The sequence below is a fragment of the Petaurus breviceps genome, unplaced genomic scaffold (assembly GCF_028583685.1).
Source record: "Petaurus breviceps papuanus isolate PSGF00001 unplaced genomic scaffold, PetGlider_PUasm1.0 90849, whole genome shotgun sequence".
Taxonomy (NCBI): domain Eukaryota; kingdom Metazoa; phylum Chordata; class Mammalia; order Diprotodontia; family Petauridae; genus Petaurus; species Petaurus breviceps.
In genome coordinates, this window is record NW_027187361.1 from 16,162,877 (window position 1) to 16,189,385 (window position 26,509).

The 26,509-nt window shown below is 38.9% G+C and overlaps 1 long non-coding RNA gene across 1 annotated transcript in view; it reads right to left on the reverse strand.

The window, feature by feature from the left end:
• The window catches only part of LOC138149701 (uncharacterized), a 67,481-nt gene that overhangs the window by 1,751 nt on the left and 39,221 nt on the right, over positions 1–26,509 (reverse strand). The window lies entirely within an intron of this gene.

Below are 26,509 nucleotides of genomic sequence, written 5' to 3' on the forward strand. Positions count from 1 at the left end.
CAGTAAATCTTGGACCTCATCTGATCTAATCCTTTAGATAAGTAAACCCCAGAGGAAAGAAGTGATTTGCCAAACATCACATAGGTAGTAACAGAATAGCATAAAAGAAGATATTGTTTTAATCAGGATGGAGTCTGTAGTTAGGGTTCAGAACTATCCCTATAATAAAGCAAATCAGGATGGTCTAGCAAGCCCTCTCTGCTGCAGAATATCAGCCCCCCCTAGTAGCCAGGAAGTCTCTCATAGAAGTAGCTGCTGAAGAAAAAAGGGGATGCTTCAGTAGCTGTTCAAGACGTAAAGGCAAGGGCAGCTAGGTGGCAGAGTGAATAGAGCACTGGCCCTGCAGTCAGGAGGACCTGAGTTCAAATCTGGCCTCAGACACTTAACACTTACTGGCTGTGTGACCTTGGGCAAGTCACTTAAACCCAATTGCCCTGCCTTCCCCCCTCCAAAAACCAAAAGACTTAAGGGCTACCTTCATGAATATACCCATCACATCTCCCCATTGACAAAGGCACATCTATTAGGCCTGCCCAGGCCCCTCTGCACATCCTTAGGCCCAACTGGTCACAGTATCCTTTATACCTTTATCTCTTCTGCATAAAAATGTTGATGGGACACTGTGATTTGCTCTGACCCCACACACTCTGGGGATGGCCGTACTAAGGGCTCGCTCTTCTGATGAAAGAGCTTGTGGTTTTCTTCTCACTCATAAGTCAATTAGGGCAACCAGGACTGCTGAAAAGAATGGTAAATGCTGGGGGCAGGGGAGAGGCTCACTTTGCTCCCTCTGAATCACTAATGATTGATGAGAGGGACCAATGGGTAAACAGTTTAGTATTGGCTTGGGTTTTCATTGTACTCCAGAGGTAAGAAGCTTAAGGGACATGTCAGTAAACAGTTTTTTAGTCAAAACACAACAAAGAAACTTCATTTCATCTCTCAGACTTTCAGTTCTGTGAGCAAGTGCTTTCTTCTTGCATTAAAAATCAAGGAGATCTGCTGCTACCCAGCCATGCCAACACCTCATGAGCTTGAATTGACCAAAAGATTAAATCAAAAAATTCCACTCAACTTAATTCAGTAAGCATTTGTTAGGTGTCTGCCAGGCACTGTCCTAGGCACTGGGGATATGAGACAAAAGCAGAAAACTCAATAGATGCTGCTTGACCCAGAGAGTGATGAAAAACCTACAGGAAGGATAGAGCCAATAGCAATCTGGCCGTACACCCCTAATGCAGATGTGATGGTGGATAGAGTTTAATTATACCCCACCTCTGCTAAAGGGATAGCCGCTTTCAGAGGCCTCAACTTCATTTAGAAAGAATTTCAACAACTGAATAATCTTTGCCGTAGATACCAGAGTGTAGGGTTTAGGGAGAATTGAGTGGCACTTGGGTTTGAATGTCAGCTCAGACACTTAGTAGGTAAAAGACTTCAAACGCTTCATTTAGTCGTTGATCCTCAGTGTCTTCATCTTTTAAATGGGTACCATAATACCCTCTTCTGGGGCAGTTAGATGGCATCATGGATAGTGTCAGTCCTGAAGTCAGAAAGACTCTTTTTCCTGAGTTCAGATCTGGCCTCAGACACTAGCTGGCTGATCCTGGGCAATTCACTTAAACCTATTTGCCTTGGTTACCTCATATACAAAATGAGCTGGAGAGGGAAATGGCCAACCACTCCGATGTCTTCACCAACAAAACGCCAGTGGGGTTACAGACAGTTGGGCCAGGCTCAAAGGACTCAATAACAACAATTCTCTCATCTACTACTTTCTCCACAGAGGTATAATGAAGCATTTTGCTGCTCTCAATCACTAAAGAAATTAATTATTTGCTAGATGATGAGAGGTAGGCTACTGTAATACCCAGTTCTACCATTTCAAAGTGCTTTGGGCATTTTTTTCACCCATGTCAAGACGCCATTAACAGCTACTTTGGCAATATTCCTGAGTTACTGATCATCTGACTAGGGGTCATAGTCTGATGGGGCATATATAGGAAATGTTTGATTCGTTATCCAAAAGACCTTGCATCGTGACATGTACAGATAAGGATTTAGAAAGAACCAATTTATGACGAGGCAGGCTGCAGACCATAGAAATGTAGGAGCTGATTCCCTCTGGCTTTCATAAGAATCTGTGTTTTGTGGGGGAGTCCAAGTTGTGTTCTCCAGGCAAAATCTTAATAAGGTCTCGTAAGCTGTTTTTCTATAAAATTACATATGATTAAGAGGAAACCGCATTTCCAGATCTCTCCTTCTAATGAATCATTGTACACAGCTTCATAAAATCCAAGTTTTGCCATGGTGGAAGTGAACTAAAAGTGTACCTTGAATTAAGTAAAATCATCATATGAAAAATAAACTAGGGTTCGAATAGTTCATGTTATAAGAGGATTCATCATATAAATGCAAATAACCAGTTTCCCTAAATATAGCCAGTATCTTAACATCTAACCCCACCCCTGGTTTCTGGATTCACATGGACTGGCTTTGATCATGGAGGTTGACCCTAAGAGGACCATTTTCTCATTTTGGCCCATTACCCCAACCTGAAATCGCTCTGGGAAAATGTTCTGTTTGGCTCACATCTAGGTTTTCCCAAATGAGGGTAGCAAGCACTCAAGGTAGTGATGCATATGGGGAAGACAGTCTTTATTTCACCTCACAAAAATACCAAAAGTTGCAGAAGACTCAGGGGAATCAATAACAGAACAGAAGCACATATTCCATGTAAATATCTCAACAACTCCCCTCAGAAGGAAATTGAATGTCTAGTTACTATTAGGGTAACTTTTTGGCACAGTGAGGGCACACAGTGGAGAAAGGGACAGGCCTGGAGCCAGGAAGAACTGAGTTCAAATACAGCTTCAGACACTTATTAGCTCTGTCACCCTGGGAAAGTCACTTAACCCTGTTTCCCTCAGTTTTCTCATTTGTACAATTAGCTAGAGAAGGACATGGCATCTTTGCCAAGAGAACACCAAATGAGGTCATGAAGAGTAAGACATTACTGAAAAATGACTGAAGAAAAACAATACAACCTTTTGACATTCTGGTAGATCCCTAGTCTTCCTACAATATCCTATACAGTTCCTTCCACGTTTAGAGTATCACCCTGTAGTTTGGATTCTCCTGAGAAGTCAAACACACCTTGGGATCGCTGCACAAGCAATCCCTCTCCTGTTGGACTTAGACTGTCTGAATAACTCACTGGCTTTACTTTCCAAGTAAGAAGCTATTCAATGACTACATCAGTGAGGCTCTTCTTTCTTCAATGAGTACAGTGTAACAGGAATTGTCATTCTTTGATTCAAAGATCTAATCCCTAAAGTTTTGAACTTAGTAACCCACTAGTTTGTCCCACTGTGACATCTATTCTTATGTCATTTAAACACGAGGAAATGAAACAGAAGCCCAGAGAAGAATACTGAAAGGTGCTCTCATTTTTATAAACCATGGGGAGGGGGAAGTGATTCTTGTAGGAGAGCCCATCCTCCTGAGTAGCAGCCAGTCAATAATCTTGGAGGCAACTCCAGTCACTAGGAACCAATGAAGAGTTCCGAGTCTTCTCACTAAAGTGCCACTGAGCATGCCTATATGGGAATATATCCCTAAGGAGAAAGGGAAAAAAAAGAACTCCAGCCCTGTAATCTCATCAAGTTGACTGAAAAATTGAAATTAATCAACTGTTCTTACATATTTATTCAAAATAGAATTCAATTTATAAAATTTACAAAAAGTTGATTTACCATTTCATTCCTTTCCTGAATAGCTCCAATTATTAGATTTTTCTTTATACTAAATCAAAATAAATCTTCCTGTTTAACTTCATTCTATTGGTCTCATGTCTGCTTTTTGTAACCAAGAAGGAAAATAGACTAATTCGTATAAAAAGCTTTGGGTTTGGAGTCAGAGAAGTTTGATTTGAATCACAAAAGTCATTGAAAGCCTATTAATCTCTCTCAATAATCAAATTTTAGTCAAAATTTTCAAATCTGTAAAATGGTAAGATTTGAAAAGAATAACTCTGAGGTTCCCTCTAACTCTAATCCATGAGTCTAAGTCTAATGGCAAGTAGTTGGTTAGATATAGCATTGGACTTGGAATCAGGAAGACCTGAGTTCAAAACCAGCCTCAGATGAACCGGGTGACCCTGGATAAATCATTTAACTTCTGTTTTCTTCAGTTTTCTCAACTGTAAAATGAGGATGTGCAAAGCCAAGCATGAGCAGCTTTCTAGAGGACTGCTGCTGCGAACATCTTTAAGGTTCTGATGACATAGGATAGTAAACTCTCTATTTATTCAGCAGTAAACTAAAGCAAAACATTCACAGAAACCAAAGTACAGATTCACAATGTTATAACATAACTTGTCACTAAAGTGGCCACATAGTTTTAAACAAAAAATATCATTCAGTAAGTCCTTAACTCAATCACCCTTAAGGACCATGACTCCTTAAGGGACACAAAATACAAAGGTCAAAGTTCTCCACCCCTAGGTCACATTGTCTTGATCTCTCAGTCAAAAAGTCTTCTTTCTTCTTGATTGGAAATTAGTTTCCAATCATCCTTATAAGGTACAAGCTACAGAGTACAAAGTTCTCCTACCCGTAAGCCAGAGTAAATCATGATCTTCTCAGTCAGCACTAAGTACCCAAGGAGAGGTCTTTTCACCTTGACTCAAGGCTGGCTCTCAGATTCCATGGTTCTTTTTCCATGGCCCCAGCTTTTGCCTGAATTTACCCAACTGTCACCTGGATTCAAAGGAGGGCATCTCTCAGCTCCTCATCCAGCTCCTTGTCAGTTCCTCATTCAGTTCCCATTCCATATTGAAGCTCACAGTGTCCAATCCACCTCAAGTCCTTCACAGTTTCTGTTTCTGAGAAGACAAAGCTTAACAGAGACAAAACAACATTCATGCACATTGCCAGCACCCTCACCAATTCATTTTCTGCCTGTGAAATCAACACAGACCTAAAACAAAATCTGAGGACTCAAAACAAATTGTCAGTATAGTCCCAGGACTTCCATAAATAGACAACAAGAAAATCCTCTTTCAGGGCTTCCAATAAGGTTTGAGGGCTTCTATACAAAATATTACAAACACAAATCAGCACAGACAGAACAGACAAACAGAGTGCTGGGATACCACACGTTTTCTCCTTCTCAACTCCGCCACCACAAGGGTTCCCTTCTCAGTTGTGCTCTCTCCCAGCTTGGGCTCAACTTTTTATCTGGTCATTAGCTCCTCCCAGTTCTGCCCACCTCTTATGTCTTTCCTGTTCCTGTTGTTGGCAAGTCCCTCCCCCTACGGGTTTCACAAGTTCTGTCCCTTAACAAAGACTTGATATAATTATGAGGAAGGCTCAAAAGAAACTTGAACTGAAACAAGGTGATAAATAATTAAATAGCTGAAACAAGGCACTAAGTACTTCTTTGCTTGCCATTACAGGGTAATAATAGCACCTACCTCACAAGGTGGATCTTATAAGGATCAAATGAGATATTTGTAAATTTCTTAATTTACGGTGGTTGGTGTTTAATAAATAGTTATCTCTTTCCCTCCCTTCCCCATTCATATTTATTAATTCAGTCCTTCCACAGCCTCTACTTTTGGCACCATCAGTGGCAATGGGAAATCTTGGAGGAAGGGAAGGTCTTTGGAAGGATGAGGAGTTCAAGTTTTTAATATATTGAGTTTCAAATGCAGTAGAATATCTATGTTGAATTTGTGGGGCCAATACAGATTCTAGAATTGTTATGTGACTAATGACTTCTTGAGAAGCAGGAAAGCCTAAGAATCAAGAAGCCTTGGGTTCTAATTCTGATGCTGACACAAATTGGCTATGTCACTCTAGGCAAGGCATTTAACCTCTCAGTGCCCCAAGCATCTCTGTAAGTCTATACACTGTAGAGCATTTACTGATCTGCTCTAATAGAAAGGATTTCCTCTCCATGAGTTTTTTAAACCAATGAAATTATACTCTGGTTTAAAAAATTGCAAGATTAGACATCTGGTTAACCTCCAAAACATTCCTCTGTATCTATTACTATATATCTAACTTAACTAGTTTAAATAGCGGGTCCCTAAAGGGAAGAAACTGTGTCTTCTTTGAATTGCACACAACATAAACAACACACATTACTCCAAGTAAAACACTGTATCCAGAGAGTTGTTGAATTAATATTATTCTGATTTTGAATAGAAAGAACACAGGACTTGGAATCAGAAGACCCAACTCGAAGTCATGGCTTGAACATAGATCTGCCAAGTGACTGAGAAAATTACTTAACCTTTCTAAGCCTCAATCTTTTCATCAGTAAAATGGGGATAATGATAGTCATACTACCTCCCTCACAAGGCTCTTGTGAGCAAAAAAAAATTTTGGAGGGGGGAAGGCAAGGCAATTTGGGTTAAGAGACTTGCCCAAGGTCACACAGTAAGTGTGTCAAGTGTCTGAGGCTGGATTTGAACTCAGGTCCTTCTGACTCCAGGGCTGGTGCTCTATTCACTGTGCCACCTAGCTGCCCTGTGAGTAAATTTTAAGCTGCTATATAAATGGTGTTACTACTATCACCATCATCATCATGATTAAATTATGTTATTGCAGATTTCATCAAGATCTATATCTCGAGTCAAAATCACATGCTTCACAATACATTTAAACATCAAAAATCAAATCCTGACCTCACTCCTCTGATTTGACTTCCTCTTAACTTAGGTCACTCTAAGAAACAGAGTATGGTAGCCAGCATTGGATTCGAAGCCAGGGAAAGGTATTTATTCTGAACCAGGGCAGAATCTGCCCTGAATACCTTTGAAAATTGCTATATTCTAGTGATGATTCTCTAGTCAACTATTGTAATGGTAATATCTTTCTTTGACATTCTACCATATCTAGAGTCTGACGCTGGTTTCACGTGCTAGAAACAGCTCCCTGGTTCTAAGCAAATTATTCGGTGTTTAAAAAGTCATCTTCTAGTCTTCCTTATATGTCTAAAACATGCACATAAGAACACCAAGACTTTGTGAATCAAAATAATTTTCACTTTCAGAATTCTCTTTTCATTTCATAAAAATTAGAACACTCACTTTTCTTCCTTGTAGGAAGATAAAAACAACCCAGCCCGAGTCAACCAAAACATGAGAACCAAATTCCATCTGTTTTACTTTTCTTTTTCAAGTGTCACAGAACCAACTGTGATAAAGCTGATTGTTGATCAGCAATTCAGAAGACTTTGGACTTTGGCCAAAATTCAGCTAGCAATTTTTCAGTTAAGATTCTGTTCAAGAAATCTTTATTACCATGAAATCTGAAACAAATGAAGAGCAAGGACTGCAGCTACCACCTTTCATTTTACAAGGCAAAAGCTAGCTTCCTATCCAATTAAAAAACTGTTCAATGAATAAATGAAAGAGTAACCTAGGCAGTCATCTAAAATTCTCAGGGAGATGTTGCCTTTCCCAAATAAAGGCTAGCACATCATCTTTATTTTGCTTTAAAAAGAAAAGAGAGTAGAGGCCAGTATGCACAAGGGAGGAGATTGCCCACATGCAGTTAGTCAGCCTCTTTGTCACTGCAAGGGAATGTCTAAAGCTGTTTGCAAAATAGTCTCTTCATTAGGTCTGCCTGCCTGCAGTCTTTCCTCTCTTGAATCAATACTTCACACTTGTGCCAGTCATCTTTCTAATACATAGATATAATCATGTCATTCTTCTGGTCAAAAACCACTGCCAGGGGCGGCCAGGTGGCTCAGCGAGCAAGCGCACCAGCCCCAGTGTTGGCATGACCTGGGGATCAAATCCGGGCTCAGATACTTAGCACCACACCCAAAAATAACTGGCCATGTAACCTTGAGCAAGTTACTTAACCCCGATTGCTTTAAAAAAAAAAAAAACCATTGCCTCCCTACTATATAAGATAAAATAAAAATTCCTCATATCAGTACACTATATTTTCCATCATCAAGGACTCCCACAATCTCCAGTACTTGATAAAATAGACAACCTCAGTCAGATCAATTCAGCAGTTACTGAATTAATGACTTAAAGTCATCTTAATCCAACTCTATAATCCAAAGTGCTTTCTGTGCCAAAGATCACAGGTATATCACACGGATTCCCTCAGAAACACAGAGACAAAAAAGGAACACCACCCAGGAACACCTGAATCCCACAGTCTCACTGCTGCACCTTGAAAACTTTTCACTTTGCTTGATCCCTCCCTTTCCCTTTCTCACAGACTATTATTTTATAAGAAGCAATGTGATGGATCAGCTTAAGATACCAGCCCAAAAGTTTTACTTCTTTTTTTTATCTGCTGGCTACATTCTAGAAAAGAATTTCACATAATCTTCAGGGCTATTGCTAGCCCCACAGATAAGCTGCCCTGGCTAATTTAGTATGGTAGCATCAGCAATATAGTTTCAACCTACATTTCCAACTTTCATTCTCATAATTCCCCATCGTACACACTTCCCCCATAAATTTGTCTTCCTTTATAGCCTTCTTCTCTCCCCTTCTAGTTGTGAAACTGTAATCAAATCATCACTGTCATTGCTACTAGAAAGGACATGTCAATCAACTCCCCTGTGGCTCTATGAACCATCATTGTAACTGCCCCAAACAAAATAAACCTTCCTTGGCTACTACTTCCCTACATGTATTCTTTACTCTGAACTGTGTATTATGTATCTAATATGTTTCACTGATCAACTTCTCTCTCTTTTTTTTTTTAACCAGTACCAAATCTTTTTACTGAGTCCTGGTTTATATTACAGTTGGGCTCTGGTAATGACAAATCTCCTTCCTTCCCACTCTTTTATATTTCATTATCACCCATGACATTCTTGACCATGTGTTTCTCCAAGTGAGTTTTATTATTTTTCTACCTCTAAAACAATAATCCTTGGTTTGTACTAAATAAGTAAAGGTACATAACTGAATAAGTTAATTAACTCAGGTAGTATTGTCATTTTTTGTATTAACTTGATCTATGAGTAATTAGTGATTTTCCAATTATTTAGGTCTGTATTTATTTACAAAAAGGGAATTTTATGATTAGATTTATATAGTTCCTGGGAGCATCTTGATAGATTCAGTGTTAAAAATGTTATTACTTCTGTAATTATTTTGAATGAAATTTCTTTCAGGCTCTTCTTATTTTGTTTTTGTTGCTGATAATTTGTGTGGATTTATTTTATATTCCAAAACTTTGCTGAATCTATTTGTTCTTTCTCTTCTTTTCTTTTTTTGAGGCAATCAGGGTTAAGTGACTTGACCAGGGTCACACAGCTAATAAGTGTCTGGGGATAGACTTGAACTCGGGTCCTCTTGACTCCAGAGCTAGTGTCCTATCCACTGTACCACCTGGCTGACCCCTATTAATTCTTTTGATTAATTTTTGTTTGACTCTAGGATTTTCTGGGGGGAAATTCATTATATCTGGAATAAGCAATGATCTTTTTTTTCCTCTTTGACAATATTTATTCCCTTCATTTTTCTTTCCTGCATTATTGTGACAGCTAGAATTTCTAACAATAAGTTTAATAGTAGTGGTGATAATGGATATCTTTGCTTTATCCTTAATTTTATTGGAAAGCTTTCTAACTTTTCTTTACTATACATAATGTTTGCCTTGGATTTAGAAAGATATGATTTACTACATTAAGGAAATATCAATTTATTTCTACAATTTCTGTTGTTTTATAAAAGAGATGAGTGTTGGATTTTATAAAACTAAAAAAAACACCCTTTTAGAATCTCTTGATATAATTATACTCATCATTTGTACATGGAATATGTACATGTTCATGGACAACAGAAAATCTAGTACACCCAAGAGACAAACAGCTCTTGTTGCAAGAGAACCCAGCGGGCACTGCATCTAAATGCTAGTCCTTAGTGAACCAAGGTTGGCAAATGTAGGGAAGTTTCCTGAAGTCAGAGCTAGACTGACATTTTTCTAGTGACCTCCGTGATTAGGAGCACAATGAAGCTGATGTATGTTAGCAATCAAATCTAATCTAGTCAACAAGCCTCCCAAAAGGAGCAAATGACAGGTTCCTGACAAAGCAACTGCCATTTGCAGGAAACTGCCATGCCACCATCGATAGTGCTTATGCTTCCACCATGATGAACCCTAACAAAGTCAAAGAAAAGCTCTATGAAGAACTGGAGACCCTTATCATCAATGTGCCAAAAGAGGAAAAACTTGGAATTCTGGATGACTTTAATGCCAGAGTAGGCACAGACTATCAGATATGGCAGAATTCCTAGGAGGAATAGAGTTGGAAAAAGCAACAGCAATGGTCACTTACTACTGAAGCCTTGTGTATCTCATGACCTTCTCATCACCAATATTGTCTTCTACTTATCTAACTGCAATAAAGTGTCCTGGATACACTTTCTTTTTTAAAAAAATGTATTTATTTACTTTTAGTTTACAACATTCAGTTCCACAACCCCTTGAGTTCCAAATTTTCTCCCCCTACTTCTCCTCCCCCTTTCCCTCCTGTGGTGACATGCAATCAGATACAGCTTATACAAATACCTTCACACTAAACATTAGTCAAGTTGTGAAGAATTATAACCATAAAGAATGAACAACAAGAACAAAACAAAAGATAGCAAGTCATTTGCTTCAATCTGCATTCAGACTCTAGTTCTTTCTCTGGATGTGGATAACCCCCTCCATCATAAGTCCCCTGGAGCTGTCTTATAATCTTGCATTGCTGAGAAGATCCCAGTCTATTCGTTAGTCATCACACATATAATGTGTCTGTAATTGTGTACAAATTTCTCCTGGTTCTGCTCTTCTCACTCAGCATCAGTTTATAGAAGTCTCCATGTTATTATGAAGTCTGTCAGCGCCTCATTTCTTATAGCACAGTAGTATTCCATTACATTCATATACCACAACTTGTTTAGCTATTCCCCAATTGATGGATATCCCCTTGATTTACAATTCTTTGTCACCACAAAAAGATCTGATATAAATATTTTTGTACATACAGGTCCTTTTCCCATTTGAATTATCTCTTTGGGATATAGCCATGGATGCAATTTCACAACAAGCAATGGCCTTTAATAGATTTTATTATTGTAAAGAGAAGAGATAGGCAGGATATGAGGGTGATGAAGGAGATGTGTGTTGCAGAATGCTAGATAAATCACAGACTTATCCAAGCTAAACATCCACATTCAACAAAAGCTGCAACCTCAAGGCAAGATGACTATAGAGATACTGAACATCAACAGATTAACATTAACAATTCATTGCTGACCTGAAGAGAAAACTGAATCAGCACAGAGTTAGCAACAATGGAGCAGAGAAGGAGTGGGAAGCTTTCAGAGACATCATGTACAGCACTGCATTTTTTCATCTAGGCTAGAACAGTCACAAACATCAGGATTGGTGTGATGAAAATGATGGAGAAATTCAGAGACTGCTAAATGAGGAATGAGAACTCCACAGGGTTTTCCAGCTGGACAGCTCATCCATCTCCAATAAGGCAGTATTTAATTCCATCAAAAGTAAAGTGCAAGTGACGCTTAGAAAGATGTGGGATTCTTGGCTTAATAAGAAAGCAGATGAAATTCAATTTTATACCAATAGCAATAATCCAAAGCATTTCTACAATGCCTGAAAACTATTTATGGGCCAAAGACCTTTGGTGCACTCCAACTACTTAGTACTGATGGACACACACTGATCAGTAATAAGGACATGATCCTGGAGAGAAAGGCTAAACACTTCAACCAATGCTGAAGCCTCAGGTTGTAATCAATCCTTCTCTATACAAAACCTGCAACTGAACAAGACATATTGAATGTCTTCAGACTCCTATAGAATGGCAAAGTACCTACCTCTGATTCTATCCCATCAGAGAATTGGAAGGCAAAAGATCTACTGCTCATACAGAAGCAACTAAAATCTTCCATGGCAAGATGAAGTTATCCCCCAGGAGATCAAGAGTGACTCCATTGTTCATTTCTATAAAGGAAAAGGAAACAGGCTGTCCTGTGATACTTATGGGGTGGGGTCTCTCTCTTAGTCACTACCAGCTAGATTCTTGCCCAGGGTCCTCCTTACCTGTCTGTTCTTTCAGGTGGAAGATGACCATCTGCCTGAGAGCTAGCATGGTTCCAGAAGGGGCCAAAGAATGGTTGACATAGAGTTTGCTTGCCTGACAACTCCAGGGGAAATTCCAGGAGAAAAACAAAGGTCTGTACACAATGTTCATCAACCCAACAAGGCCTTTGATACTGTTGATTATGCAGGTTTATGTAAAATCATAGTAAAGTTTTGTTGACTGATTCATCAGTATTGTACACCAATTTCATGATTACATGATCTCAAAGGTTTTGGATGAAGGGCAATGCTTTCACACTTTCCCAGTCACCAATGGAGTGAAGCAGGATTATGTGTTTTTTCCCATGCCTTTTAGCATAATGTTTTCAATGATGTTATCAGACTCCTTCTATAAGAATAAAAATTGCATCAAGGTCAACTATCACACTGACAGTAAATACTTTAATTTGAAAAGGCTACAAACCAAGAATAAAGTAGACGGGGAGTTGGTTGTGTGACCTCTTGTATGCAAAGACTGTGCATTCAATGCAACCTCTTCAGCTGAGATGCAACATAGTGAGGCTCAGTTCTGTGCTACTTGTGATAATTTTGACCTGACAACACCAAGGAAACAGAGATCTTCCACCAGCCAACACCACACCATTCATACTTGGAACCATTAATTACAGTAAATGGAAAAACTTGGAAAGTTGTGAATAAATTCACTTATCTTGGCAGTATACTTTCCAAGGATATCCAGATGGATGATGAGCTTGAGGCATGCATTGCCAGAGCTAGTTCAACATTAGGCTGCATACCAAACTGAATGTCTGCAGCATCATTGTGTTGATTTCATTGTTGGATGCCTGTGAAACCTAGACAGTCTATAAGGACCATGCCAGAAAACTGAGCTACTTTACTCAAATTATCTTAGTAAGATTCTAAAGATTACCTGGCAAGGTAAGGTCCTGAACACTGAAGTCCTCTCTCAAGCTGAACTGCAAAGCCTTTGAACTCTACTGCAGAGAGTGCAACTCTGGCGGGTTGACGACATAACCTCAATGCAAATGCACGATTACCTAAAAGACTATTTTCACAAGTCTAGGTCTGAAAAGGGTATATTAAGGGATTATTTTCGTTTCAATATCTACTTCTTCCTCCAACTAAATTAATTTTTCCTTTAAGTATTTAAATACTACACTATTTGATCTATTTACATATCTATAAAATATTGGTATGAGCTCATTATTTATTGTGCTTTTCAGCATAATATAACGGCCCTGCTTTTCTCTTTTAACCATGTCTATAATTATCATAGCCTTATCTGAAATTATTTTTGCTACCCTGACTGCTACCCTGCTTTTCTGAGCTTAGCTGAAGCATGATCAATTTTTCACCCCAGTCCTTCATTTTAGCTCTATATGAATCTTTGTATTTCAAGTTTCTATTCTTGTGACAACATAATGTTATATTCTGTTTTTTTCCTGATCTCCATGCCTCTTCTCCTGCCTGGTCTCCAGTCAAAAGAATAGAGATATAGAGATAAGGGTTTTCTATCATGCTTCCCACATCTCCCTGCCTAATCTATAGAAGAGACCATTGCCTTAATCAGTAAATATGTGACAGTTACTAAATGGAGAAAGATGGCAATGCTAGGTTAAAATAAAATTTTACAAAGAATGATGGTGGAATATTATGAGGATTATCATTTCATAAAGGAAGGAGAAGGGTCAAATAAGTTGAAAGCAAGCTTATCAAGATATTTAACCGGGCAAAGTCATCATAAGGAAATTCAAGGATAAAAATGGAAAGAGGACTACAAACAGAAGAAAAATGAAAATTATTTTTAAAAAATCAACAGAGACAGTGGAACTACTACCTCCAGACCCTAGCATCACAGTTCCTGAGGTTCTTACAGAGGAAGCTAAAATAGCACTTAAGAGGAGGGGAATGGGAAAACCAGGGCATTTGGATAATATATACTTCAAGGAGTTACTAAAGTTGGCACTTTATTGAGGGCATTGAGGGACTGATACAGAAAGTACTGAAATACATGAAGATATAACAAAAGACATGGAAAGATATTGAACCTTGTTAATACTCAAAAAGTAGCCTAGAGAACATCAATACTTATTTACCACTATACCAACTCCCTCCTTTTATACAAAATATTTATAAGGGTTATCTATACATTAATTGAAGGCATTGTTGATGAGGATTATCAGTAGTGAAGTAGGCTTATGTAAGTGATATATAAAAGAATGTATTGCATCTTTATCATCTCACAATTGAATGAAAGATATAAATGTACCATGGTGGTTATTATTTGATTATTAAAATAAAGAAAATATTCAATTGGTAGAATAAATCGTGTCACCTTATAGGTTCCTTTGTTTGCCTCTCCAAGGAGAACCTTTGAAACGTTCTACTATTTAGCGACAGCTTTCTTTTGTCATCCAGTTTTTATTATCACAAGAATGCAAATATGAATGTGATTCAGTTGTTCTAACATTATATCAATACATTGGTCTTTGAGTCAAATATTGGTCAGTGAGTCAAAGATCTCACATTTATAGTACAAAGAGTTAAAATAAAAAATTTATTGACATTCTAATAATTATGATTCTTACTACTATACCTCTAAAACTTTGGCTATGTCCACACAATGTCAAAATAATAGAAAAGTAAAAGATCAAGTCAACTTATTAGTTTACCTACAGACTACTGAATTTATTTTATGAACTCCTTCAATTATTTGGCCATTATGTAAACACAAGCTAAGCTATTCAACTGCCCAGCATTGAAAAAGATCCTGATCAAATATGTGAACATTTTCCTCTGATTCCTTTGCACTCACCACTTTTTGTTTTCTAAAGGAGTCAGAATAGTAGTAAACAAATCAGGGAAAGTGAGGCTTTGCTCCAGGCAAGGTTGAATTTAAAGTACACCAGGTTGACACCACAGGCATCGGAAGAATAGGCTAGGTCTCAGTAGGGGACCAGTACTATATGAGGAGAATGAAGTAAGAGACCAACCTCTCAATGGAAGCTGTCTACTACAGTCTGGGGAATTTGGAGCTAAGCATTTCTATGGATGTGCCCTACACAAGCTGGGAATGTCAGGAAGCTACCAGTGTTTAAAATTCCCAGTTGCTGATGAGCTGGATATCCAGAAAAGGAAGGAAAAAGACATGGGTTTTTTCCGCCCCTAAGTCAGTGACTAGGTGCCCAGTCTTCAATCACTGTCATTCCTTCCATCACCAATTCATGTCACCTTCCCACCAGGCAAAGGGTAGGACTGGTTAAAGATTGAGAACCAAGCCCAGAATACTCAAAGAGCAGCACACCTGAATGACTGACCAAAGCATACTGGGTCAAGGTAAAAAGGAGTACCTTATTGTCAATGGGTGTTGTCCCCAAAAGTTCCTACCTCTTCCCACCCAGACTCTTTAATACTGCTTCTAAATCCATCCCTCTCCAAGAAAGTGAGAGTATAGGTTCCCAGTTTGGTAAGGGCAGGTGTCCATGCAGCCTTTATGGTTCTCTCTTCATCCATCTCTGCATACACTTGATAGGGATGAGATCAACTTGTTATGAATCTACTGGTGCTGGATTGGTTTAGTAAGCAGGTTTCCACTCCCACAAACCTCACTCCTTGTTGGAGGGTCCTGGTACTTTGTTATCCCCTGATTAGTGTCAGAATTCATCAACCATCATGACAAAGAAGTTATGTGAGGCTATGCCTAGATGCAAAAAAATAATGGTAAAGGTGAGAGAAAGGTGGATACAGAAGCCTGTCAGGCTTTTTTTCCCATGCCTTCCAATCTGAATGGGCTAACAAGTATCTAATTATCAAGAATGAATATTTAAAATAGAAATTTAGCCTCCCTTTTACAGTTAAACTCCTAGATGAAGCCTTCTGTGCTCCAAGCCTTCAATTTCTCCCCTCCCACTCACTTCTCAACTCCTTTCAATATGCTTTCTGATTTCACCAGTCATATGAAACTTCTTTCCGAGGTTATCAAGAATCCTTTAATCACTGAACCCAATGGCTTTTTCTCAGTTCTCATCTTTTTTTGAGCTCTCTGAAGCAATTGACATTCTTGGCCACCCTTTTTCTTAGATTCTATTTTCCCTGGGTTGCTATAACACTGCTGTCTTTTCATTCTCTTTCTTCCCATCTGACCACTCCTCAGTTTCCTTTGCTACATCATTTTCCCTAACCCCTAACCATAGAAATCATCTTGGATTCTGTCCTTGGATCTTTTTTCTTTCCATTCTGAACTTTACCAATGATCATATTAGCTCCAGTGGGTTCAATTATCATCTTTTTGCAGATGACTCCCAGATCTTTATATCCATCCCCAATTTCTCCCCTGAGCTTCTAGCCCCTGCATCACCAAATGTCTGTTAGAAATCTCCAGATAAATGTCCTATTGGCATCTCAAACTATGTCTGAAAGAGTGCTTATATCCTCCCTACTCATCCCCACCCAATACTCGTCTTTCCTCCAGACTTTTCTCTTTCTGTTGAAGATACCACTATTCTAATTATCCAGGGTCCAAAACTTGGCATTATCCTTGACTCCTTTTTCCTTCAATTGCCATTTCTAATTGGTTTCCAAATCTTGTCAGTCTCTCTCACATTTGTCCCCTTGTCTCCACTCCACATTCCTAGTTCAGGCTCTCATCACCTCACATATACACCACTGAACTATCTTTCTCACCTCCACAGTTTAGGATCTTCAGCTTGCTTTCAGCCTCAGCTCATATGTGACCACTAAGGTCTTTCCTGGTCCTTGATATTCTCTCTTTCCTCAGATCATCATTTATGGACTTATCTGAAAACATCAATTGGGCAATTGTCAAACTGTCAAAACCATGAATTGACCAGATTATTTCAGTATCGATCTCTTCTCCCTAACTTTGCCAGTCCTATGTACTCTTGATAACTAACAGAATGTAAGCTCCTTGAGGACATAGTTTTTTACTTTAATATTTGCAGATCTATCACCTATCACAGTGTCTGGCACCTGTTGGTACTTAACAAATGCTTTTTGGCTGTTTGACTATTTCATTGAGTGTTTCATATGCTGATATTGCTGGGCTTTGAGTCAGAGAAAAGAAATATCCTCTGCTCAAGGGGGGAACTCTTTCCACAAGAGTCTGATAACCTACTGCTTTTCATCATGGAAGTATTCACTTGGATGACTGAATAATGTCCAGTGGTCTGATAGAGTTAATGGAGTTTCCAAAGATGTCTAACTTATAGGTAGAGAGCAACATAGACAATTCAAGAATAAGCTCTTCGAATTAGTGGGCATTATAAGGAAGACATTAAGAAATCAATAACCCTATTCACCTGGAGTTTAAAGACAAAGAAGATAGTCAACGTGGTAATTTCCTATGTTTTTCAAAATAATTAATTTTATTATTAATTAAATTAATTAGTTCTCCCAAGAGAAATTACTGTTTCCATTGTTTGATGTGGTTAAAAGTGAAATCAGTAATAGTAAATGTATTTGTGTTTTGTTGTTTAAAAAAAAAAGAAGGAAAAACTTACATAAAAGATGAGTTTTTATTTGGACAGAAAGGCAGACCAGGAGATATAAGCAGACTTTTTTATTTTCACTTTTTAATTTCAATTCATACAGTCATTTCCCACTTCCAGAGACTCTTTAACATGCATTAAATCTGCCCTCCCAGGTGCCCAAACTTAAGGTGGATGAACTGATTTAGATAAAATAAGGGCTGACCTTTTTCTAAAATTTGATCCAACTTCTGAAAAGTCATTATGGAAAGTATGTGTTTGTGTCTGTGTGTCTGTGGGTATCTGTGTGTATGTAAGACAATATTCATATTCCTGGATGTGCTCTGCAGTGTCTGCCTCCAGGCATGGCCAGAATCAAGAAACCATAAGAAAGATCTATTAAATTCATAAATTCTCTTTACCCCCTTCATGTTTCAGGACTGTTTTGCAGACCCTGGAAGTTCAAAAAGTTCAGATGAGATGCTTAAAATTGTTCAAGCATGAAGGTGCCTCCAAATCTTAAGAGAGTCACCATTCATTCCCTCATGCAAAGCAAAGCAAACCACAAATAGAGATCCTGAGTAAAGATTAAAAATTCCATACTTGTAGCAGGGAAGAACAAGCAGGAGGAAGACTGAGAAAGAAAGTTATCATGGTGGGAAAAAAGTAGGCTAGACTAGATCACTTTCAGAACTCTTCCAACAAAGATTGAGGACCAAATAGCAAGTGGAAAAGCAAGGTGAAACCAGAATGGATCATTTTTCCAGACTAAGGTCATGGATTCAATCAACCCAAGGGCATGGACCATGGAAGAACTTGAAGAACTTTGACTCAGGCAAGTAACTAGGACAAAGACTGCAGGGATGGGACTATACCAAAGTCATTCTGAATTCCTTCCACGTGGCAGGGGTTAGGGACAAGATCTGGAAAATCTGCGTGAAATTGTTTGGCCCTCCCTTTGTACCAAAGAAGAAGTCTGAATTGCTATGGTATTAAAAGACAAAATATGTGGAGATTATACAATACTATACACATATTGTATACATTTCTGAGTTTCTAAACTTTTTCTGCGTCACCTGTGGGCCTTCACATGTCGTCTGCGGCTTCTGCAAAACTTCTCAAAACTCCCATTTAATTTCTTATGCTGATACCAAAACCACATTGGGGAAAGTCACAATGTGGAAGGGATGGCTATAGTTAGCTTACAAAGGCTACTAGAGTTAACTACCAAAGGCAAGTGCTCACTCTATTGCTCAGACCTAAACAGAGACCTTGCAAACTCAGACTGGCAGAGCAGCCAACAGACTATACTTTATCAGATTACTCAGAGTTGGCTAAAAATTTGTGACTCCCTGGTCTTGAACTGCTCCTGAAATCCTTGAAGAACACTGGACAACATGGCAACAAAGCCCTATATGACACAGATCAGCACCATATAAGGCCCCCATTTCCCTCCAGAAGTACTCAAAGCCTCAGACACAAAGTCACAATTCAACAGTCAGTCAACTAGCATTTAGTAATCATCTTCTATATGCCAAGTACTGCAAAGTATAACTTCACTGGAAACTCGATTTCAAGAATTTTTTTTCTTCCTTTTTTCCCAACTGAAACACACATACATACACAGAGACACAAACACACACACACACATCCCCACCCAATCTCATTTCATTTTATCTATTATTTAACTGTGGTTTCTGCTACAAGGGTTGGCATCAGTTACTAGATTGCTGGGTTTCAGACTTGATCTTATTCTTGGCCTTGAACTTGGGCTTAACCATGGCACCCATCAGACCACTAAGGGAGACAGAACCGAGCCACCCTGGCCTTCCTGGTACTTTGATCTGGACCCCGGGGGGAAAGCAGAAGCCACCTCCAGGGTCTCAATCTATTTGTCATCCCGTCTCCCAGCCCTAGACTAGGGTCCATGAAGACAATTAGCAAATTTGTTAATTAACTAATCATCTCATTTCAGAAGCAGAAAGGATCTTAGATAGCACCTAACCCTCATTTTACAGATCAGGAGCTGAAATTCCAAGATTTCACATGATTTACCCAAGGTCTGAGCTACATTAATTAGTGGATGGCAAAACTGCAGCTACAATCCAAATTTTCTAACTCTTAGTCCAGTTCTCTTACACATGTCTGTTACCAAAGCTCTTCACCTGAGCACAAAATTTTCCTTTAATTACAGCTACTAGGAAATTAGTGTTTATTAAGTACCTACTATATGCTAGATATTGTTCTAAGCTTTAATAATATAATAATGATAGCTAGAATTTATATAATCCTATGTACTAGGCACTTTACAAATATTATCTCATTTGATCCTTACAACAACCTTGGGAGATAGGTGCTATTATTATCTCCATTTTACAATTGATGAAGCTGAGGCAAACAGAGGTTAAGTGACTTCCCCAGGGTCACACAGCTAGTAAAAATCTAAGGATGAATTTGAATCCATGTCTTCCTAACTCCATGCTCAGCACTCTATCCATTATACCACCTAGCAGCCCAGGAGATGGAGTATTATGTGTGAGATATCAAGAGATGGCTAATTTGGGTAGATTACAGAGTAAGAGGGAAAGTAATATTCAATAAGATTCCTTGCAGGTCTAAACCTATGATCTAATGATTCTATGCTATTTAGTAGCAATTGTGGTACTAATATATTATATGGAGAGAGACTATTTATAGCAGCATTACATGTATTTAAAATTCTGGTCAGGTTTGTAGATATAGATATATAGCTGTGTACATGTGTGATATACACATATATACACAAACACATGTGTGTGACATATATACATATATTTGTACTATATATTGTATAGGAAAGCATTTCTATTTACTAACTTAAAAAAATTCCCTGCTACAATTGATTTTAAAAGTGAATTTCTGAAAATCTCTTGTTTCTAAGTTATGAACTTGGCTTTGCTTCCATCCTTGCTTTTTCTCCAAAGTAAAGTCTTTTTCAAAATGTCTTTGTGAGGGCATCTTCTGAATCCCATCATAAATCACTGATAATTCTAGAAGTTTTATTTCCTCTCTTCCACCGCTCCACCTATCTTGGAGTTCTCATTCTTATGAAAAAGGAATCGGGTTGTACAAGCAACACCATATGAAATGTTATTTACCTTTTTTAAAGGGGGGAGGTGTCTCTTCTTTGCATTATGATGCTTTCTTCAAATGGGGGATAGGCATGTCAGCATCAGCCAGGGTTGTTTTTGTACACCTCTGAGATCAGCAAGTTTCTGTCGAAATTCACCAAGAAAATGGGACATGACAACCAGCACTATGGGATATTCAATCATTTCTGACCCACTTGTACACTTGGCCTGTCAGGATCATGTGACAGCAAGCTGACTTTTTTTTTTAACACTATTGCATGGAGTGCTCTGTTATAGAATAGGTGTTTTCCTCTCTGGCATCCAGATCTTGATCACAGCCTGGTCCCCAGATTTCAGATTTTAAGTTTAGAAAAAAATAGAGTCAGGTCAGCATTGCTTGAAGCTGATGAAACATGTACATTATTGTATTGTCTATGATGACAGTGGCATGAATTTTCTCTTTTTGTCTTGTAACTATATAAAAATTGCCTTTTAAAATGTCTCTTGGGAAGCAATATGCACAGTAAGTACAGTAATGTAAATAAAAAGGTGAATAATATGTAACTCTAGTAACCAACCTTGGACCCAGAGAAGAGATAAACAAATGTACCTCTTGTCTTTCCTTGGAGAAGTAGGGCAACTAGGTGGCTTATTGGGTGGAACACTGGATCTGAAGACAGGAAACCTGAGTTCAAATACAGCCTCAGACACTTACTAGCTGTGTGACCCTGGGCAAGTCACTTAACCCTTTTGCCTCAGTTTCCTCATCTGTAAAATAACCTGGAGAAGGAAGTGGAAAGGAAAGGAAAATCACTCCAGCATCTTTGCCAAGAAAATCTCAAATGGGGTTATGAAGAGTCAGAGAGGACTGAAAAAAGAGACTGAAATGGGTGTAGAAGAGTGCCTAAGCTGTCAGACACAGTTGCTATGTTGTGTTTGGTTTTGCTTTGCATTTTTTTATTTGTTACTAGGTTGGGAATGGGATAGAAGGGGAGAAATACCTCCAGATATGCCTATGTTATGAGGCAGAATGTCAGGAAACCTGAGTTCAAATCCTGCCTTGGACACTTATTACCTGTGCACACCTGAGCAAAGTATTTAATATCTCTATGCCAGTTTCCTCACCTGTAAAATGAGGGGGTTGGACTAAATGGTTTCTGAGGTCCCTTCCAATTCTTAGTTTTATAATCCTAGGTTTAGAAAAATGAATGAATGAAACTTTTTAAGTGCATTTAGTTCTGACCAATAAAGCTCTCAAAAACACCTTTTAAATAAAGTATAAATTACTTTTTCCCCTTTAAATATGGGTTTACATTGAAAACTACCATAGGCTTCTTCTCTTAGGAGTGCTGACTTTTGTTTTAGAATCATAGATCTGAAGCTGGATGGAACCTCAGAGATCATTTCCTACAACTCCCTCATTTTACAGGTAAGGAAATAAGGGTCTAGATCAGACGTGGGGAACCTGCAGCCTCCAAGCTGCAGCCAAGTCCTCCAGCCTACAAGTGGCCCTAGAGGTCCTCAAGTACCGCCCTCTGACTAAATCCAAACTTCACAGAACAAATTCCCTTAATAAAAGGATTTGTTCTGTAAAACATAGACTCAGTCAAAAGGCTATACCCAAGGACCTAGAAGAACATCTGTCATCTCAAGGCATAGGTTCTTCACCCCTGGTCTAGGTAAATTAGGTGTCTCATCCAAGTTCTTGCAGGCAGTATTTGAAGCCAGATTCCTTTCCAGAATAAGAGCTTATTCAACTGTACCATGATGCCTTTTCTTAGGGGCTTTATTATCTCCATTTACTGCTCATAAGAGCAAAAATTCTTTTAAAAAAGGAATTCTAAACAAAATATGAAAGGCAGCTCAAAGCATTTTTATAGCTTCATATACCATCACTCCCTTGACCCACCTCACAGCCCCCTTCACGCTGAGAGCCAAAACAACGCTTGGAAGATCATTTAGTTTCAATGTCAGTTTGGGAAAGGCAATGGATATTGCTGTGGGATTTTTTTCTTGCCTTCCTTTTCCATTTCTTTCCTCAAGAAGCAGTGAGGGAAATGTAGGATGTGTTAGGAACTCAGCTCTCTGGGAGCCTGCTTAAGGACGTAAGGAGGTGTGAATGGTATTTGTTCAAAGACCTGAGTGTGGAAGAAAAGAGTCAGAAAATCAACAATTCCGCTAAGAAGGAAAGCAGGAAGTTTCCTTGAATGAAAACAGGGGAGGCAGAAATCTGAATGGGACTTAAAATTCTGCCTTGCTTATTTTCCCACTGATAACCTAGAGTACAGAAATCTTAAGTGAAGGAGGCACCTCTCCCTCCTGCCTCCCCTACGCTCCATCCCGAAAGAGCACTGCCACATATACACAAGCTTACCTGAAGGCACCCACACACCACAACAAATACCCCAATTGCCGCTTCTGCTGAACCCAATTCACAAGCAAGTGGTGCCCGGTACCACAAACCCAGGGGCACCTGGATTGCAGATAGAGTCTGAATTAAGGGAGTCCCGGGGAAGACTGGATTAGAAAAAAGTACCTTATTGGAACAAATAGGAAGAAAAGTTGCCTAAATGCCAGTTGGGAGGCTGGTCCTGGGTGTTAGGTTAGGCTAAGCATATTTTTTTTATTTTTAAAAGGCAATACACTTTGGAGAGCCACACAATTCATGTCAACAAAAACCTCCAGCAGAACCCTTTCCATCTCTTTCCCCACACACACCCCTGTAGACTTGGTTATTTGTTCCAAATGGGGGGTGGTTTGCGATGTCTTTTTTCAAGGTAGTTGTTAAGATTGCTGGTTTGACAAGGTGATTTTTAAACACAGGCAAAATGTAAACAGAGTCCAGGATGAGAATGTTGAAGCTCACTGTTCACAGATTTATACCATTTGAAGTATGAAGACTAGGCATATGTCTGTGCCTTGTTTGTATTTTTAAACTGCCAAGGTTCCATACTGAAACCAGTCTTTTTCTATGGCACCAAACCCCAGTCATTGCCTTGAAGTCTGGCAGAAGGCCAGCCTCACAATGGCCCTTCACCTTCTTTAATACACATGGCACATGGAAGGGTCTTAACACTGTGGCAGGATGTCTGCTTTCTATTTAACTCTTCTGCAGTCTAGGTTTAACTTAGCAAATTTGCATCAACTAGGATCCTTGGTTCATCACTGCATTTGCCCAGGCATGTGACTAAATGACTAATTCAAGTGTGTGGGGTTCTTATTTCCTAACAGAGGAAAAGAAGGAAAACACGAGGGAGAGAAGAAGGAAGGAAGGAAGGAAGGAAGGAAGGAAGGAAGGAAGGAAGGAAGGAAGGAAGGAAGGAAGGAAGGAAGGAAGGAAGGAAGGAAGGAAAACAAAATCATTATCATCCCCATAACTAAATCTGGTCTTTAAACTCAGTGAATTGTAATGGACTCTACAATTTATAAGCATTTGCTAATACAAATAAATTCAAAAGACAAGGACATGTACATATTTTATACATGCTCTTTGCAAGTAGTTAAAGTATTGGAATAGCTTCATGCTGAGATCATTATTTAAATAGCTTTAGGAGACTGGTTTCCATACCAAAAAAAAAAAAAAAAGATGAATGTTTCTTGGAGATGGTGAGCTGTCAGATGCCTAGGTTTGTGGAACTAACATGTGGGTAGCTAGACAGAAACGAAGATTACACTGTAGCAGATTAGCTATGTAAATGAGGTTCAGACATTATGTATCAGCTGTATCGTGTACTACATATTGTGCATCAGTTGTGTTGAATGCTACATACTTAGTCTCTTTTGCCAAGTTTTATTATCATTTACACTAATGCCAGAGGCACATCTATCTGGAGCTTTCAGAACCATCGTTGTCTAAGTGTCTAAAAATAACCCAAATAAGAATTAGCTGGATTCAATAAGTGGCGTGTCCAAACAGAAGCCTAAACTATAAGACCAATCCACCAACCACCATGCCAACAGAAATACAAGCAGGCTCACATGGAAGTCAAAGAAAGAAATAAAAGTGTATCATGAAGTGTGCTCCACAAGCTTCTACCACCACCAAATGATTACACTGAAGTCTCACTGAGAAAAGCCACAAAAATAATACTGTTTAGCCATTGAAAATCCGTGAAAAAGTAGTTTATACCAGAAACTATTAGGAAATAGGGCACTAATATAACTCGATTTTCCTGCTTGCTAGTCATATCGCTGTGCACACAGATTATAAATTGCTCTCTAAATTAACCTCTTAAAATAGTAACTTGAGGGGCGGTCAGGTGGCACAGTGAATAGAGCACCGGCCATGGGAGTCAGGAGGACCTGAGTTCAAATACGGCCTCAGACACTTAACACTTACTAGCCATGCGACCTTGGGCAAGTCACTTAACCCCAATTGCCCTGCCCTCCTCTCTCCAAAAAGAAAAAAAAGATAACTTTCTAGTCATAACACTAAAAAAAAAAAAAAGAGAGAGAGAGAGTGATGTAAAAATAGGAACTAACGTGTTTTCTGACACAACACAAACTCCAAAAGGGGAAAAAAGAAAAAAAAAACTCGGTTTCTTAATCTGATTCAGAGACAGAGACAAAGAGATGGAGAGAGACAGAGACATTGAGAGACATCTCTTTGAAGGTGGACATCGTTTTTTCCTATCTGATGCATCTATAGTCACTTAATATGTTTAATATGAAGTAAACTGAAGAAAGAAAGCATAAATAAGCTGATCTAATATGACAGACCTGTGGAGAGAGTTCAATTACTTGTGATGTTCTGAAGAAGGAAAGAAATAATTCAACAAATCAACAAGTATTTATTGAGCACGTTCTAGAGGCCAGACAGTGTTCTTGGGTGCTGGGAATACAAGAACAAAAATTAAACTGTCCCTGCCCTAATAGAGTTTACAATCTCCGAAGATTCAAATTACTGTTTCTCATGGGGGTGGGGGGGGAGGCAGGGGCGGAGGGGCCGATAACCTAAGAGCATGTGCAATATATTCTGCTTGCTGCCAATGCAAGGGCGCCACTTCATTGGTCATTTTGCCCCATCTCTACCACCCACCATGTTGCATAAGCAAAATCCAATATGATCTTCCTGGCTTTTTGATATCAATACAGAGTGCAAACACTACAACCCTTAAAGGTACATCTTAACTAGATGGAGTGGAGAAGAGGCTGGCAAGGTTGTTTTTTTGTTTGTTTGTTCTATTTGGGTTTTTTATGTTTTTCTCTTGCTTTATCATCTTTTCCCTATTTCCTTCTTATTTCTCCTCTTCCTCTTTCTTCTTCATCCTTCTGCTTTTTCTTCTCTCATTTTCTACCTTCCTTTCTTCTTCCTCTTGTCTGATGCATGCATTTGTTTGTTGTACTCAAAAAGTCTCCAATCACACTATTACACTATTAAAACAACCTGGCAGAGAGAAATATCCCGATCTGCTGTGCAAATTCCAGTGTTGTATCAGCAGATTACACCGCCATCTTGTGGCAGCGAAACAAACTTCCAACCACAAATATTTGAGTACAATGTTATTCTGATCCCTAAATTATAATTAAAGCTGGTATCTGTACGGGAAACCAGATGTGGTCGGCTGATCCACCATCCACTTGGGGAAAATAATCAAGAACATGAAGCAAAGGTAACAGCAGACTCTCAGAGGAGACATGTTCGTGCCAATGAGACCTGGCAGCCCTCTGGGTGGAAATGCATGTCACATGGTATCCTTACAAGTACCAGAGTCCTGAACGACTGCAGTTTCCTGACTCAGGGACTTAAGGACCCTGACTCATCTCTTTGCCCTGATTCTTCTTGCTTGTT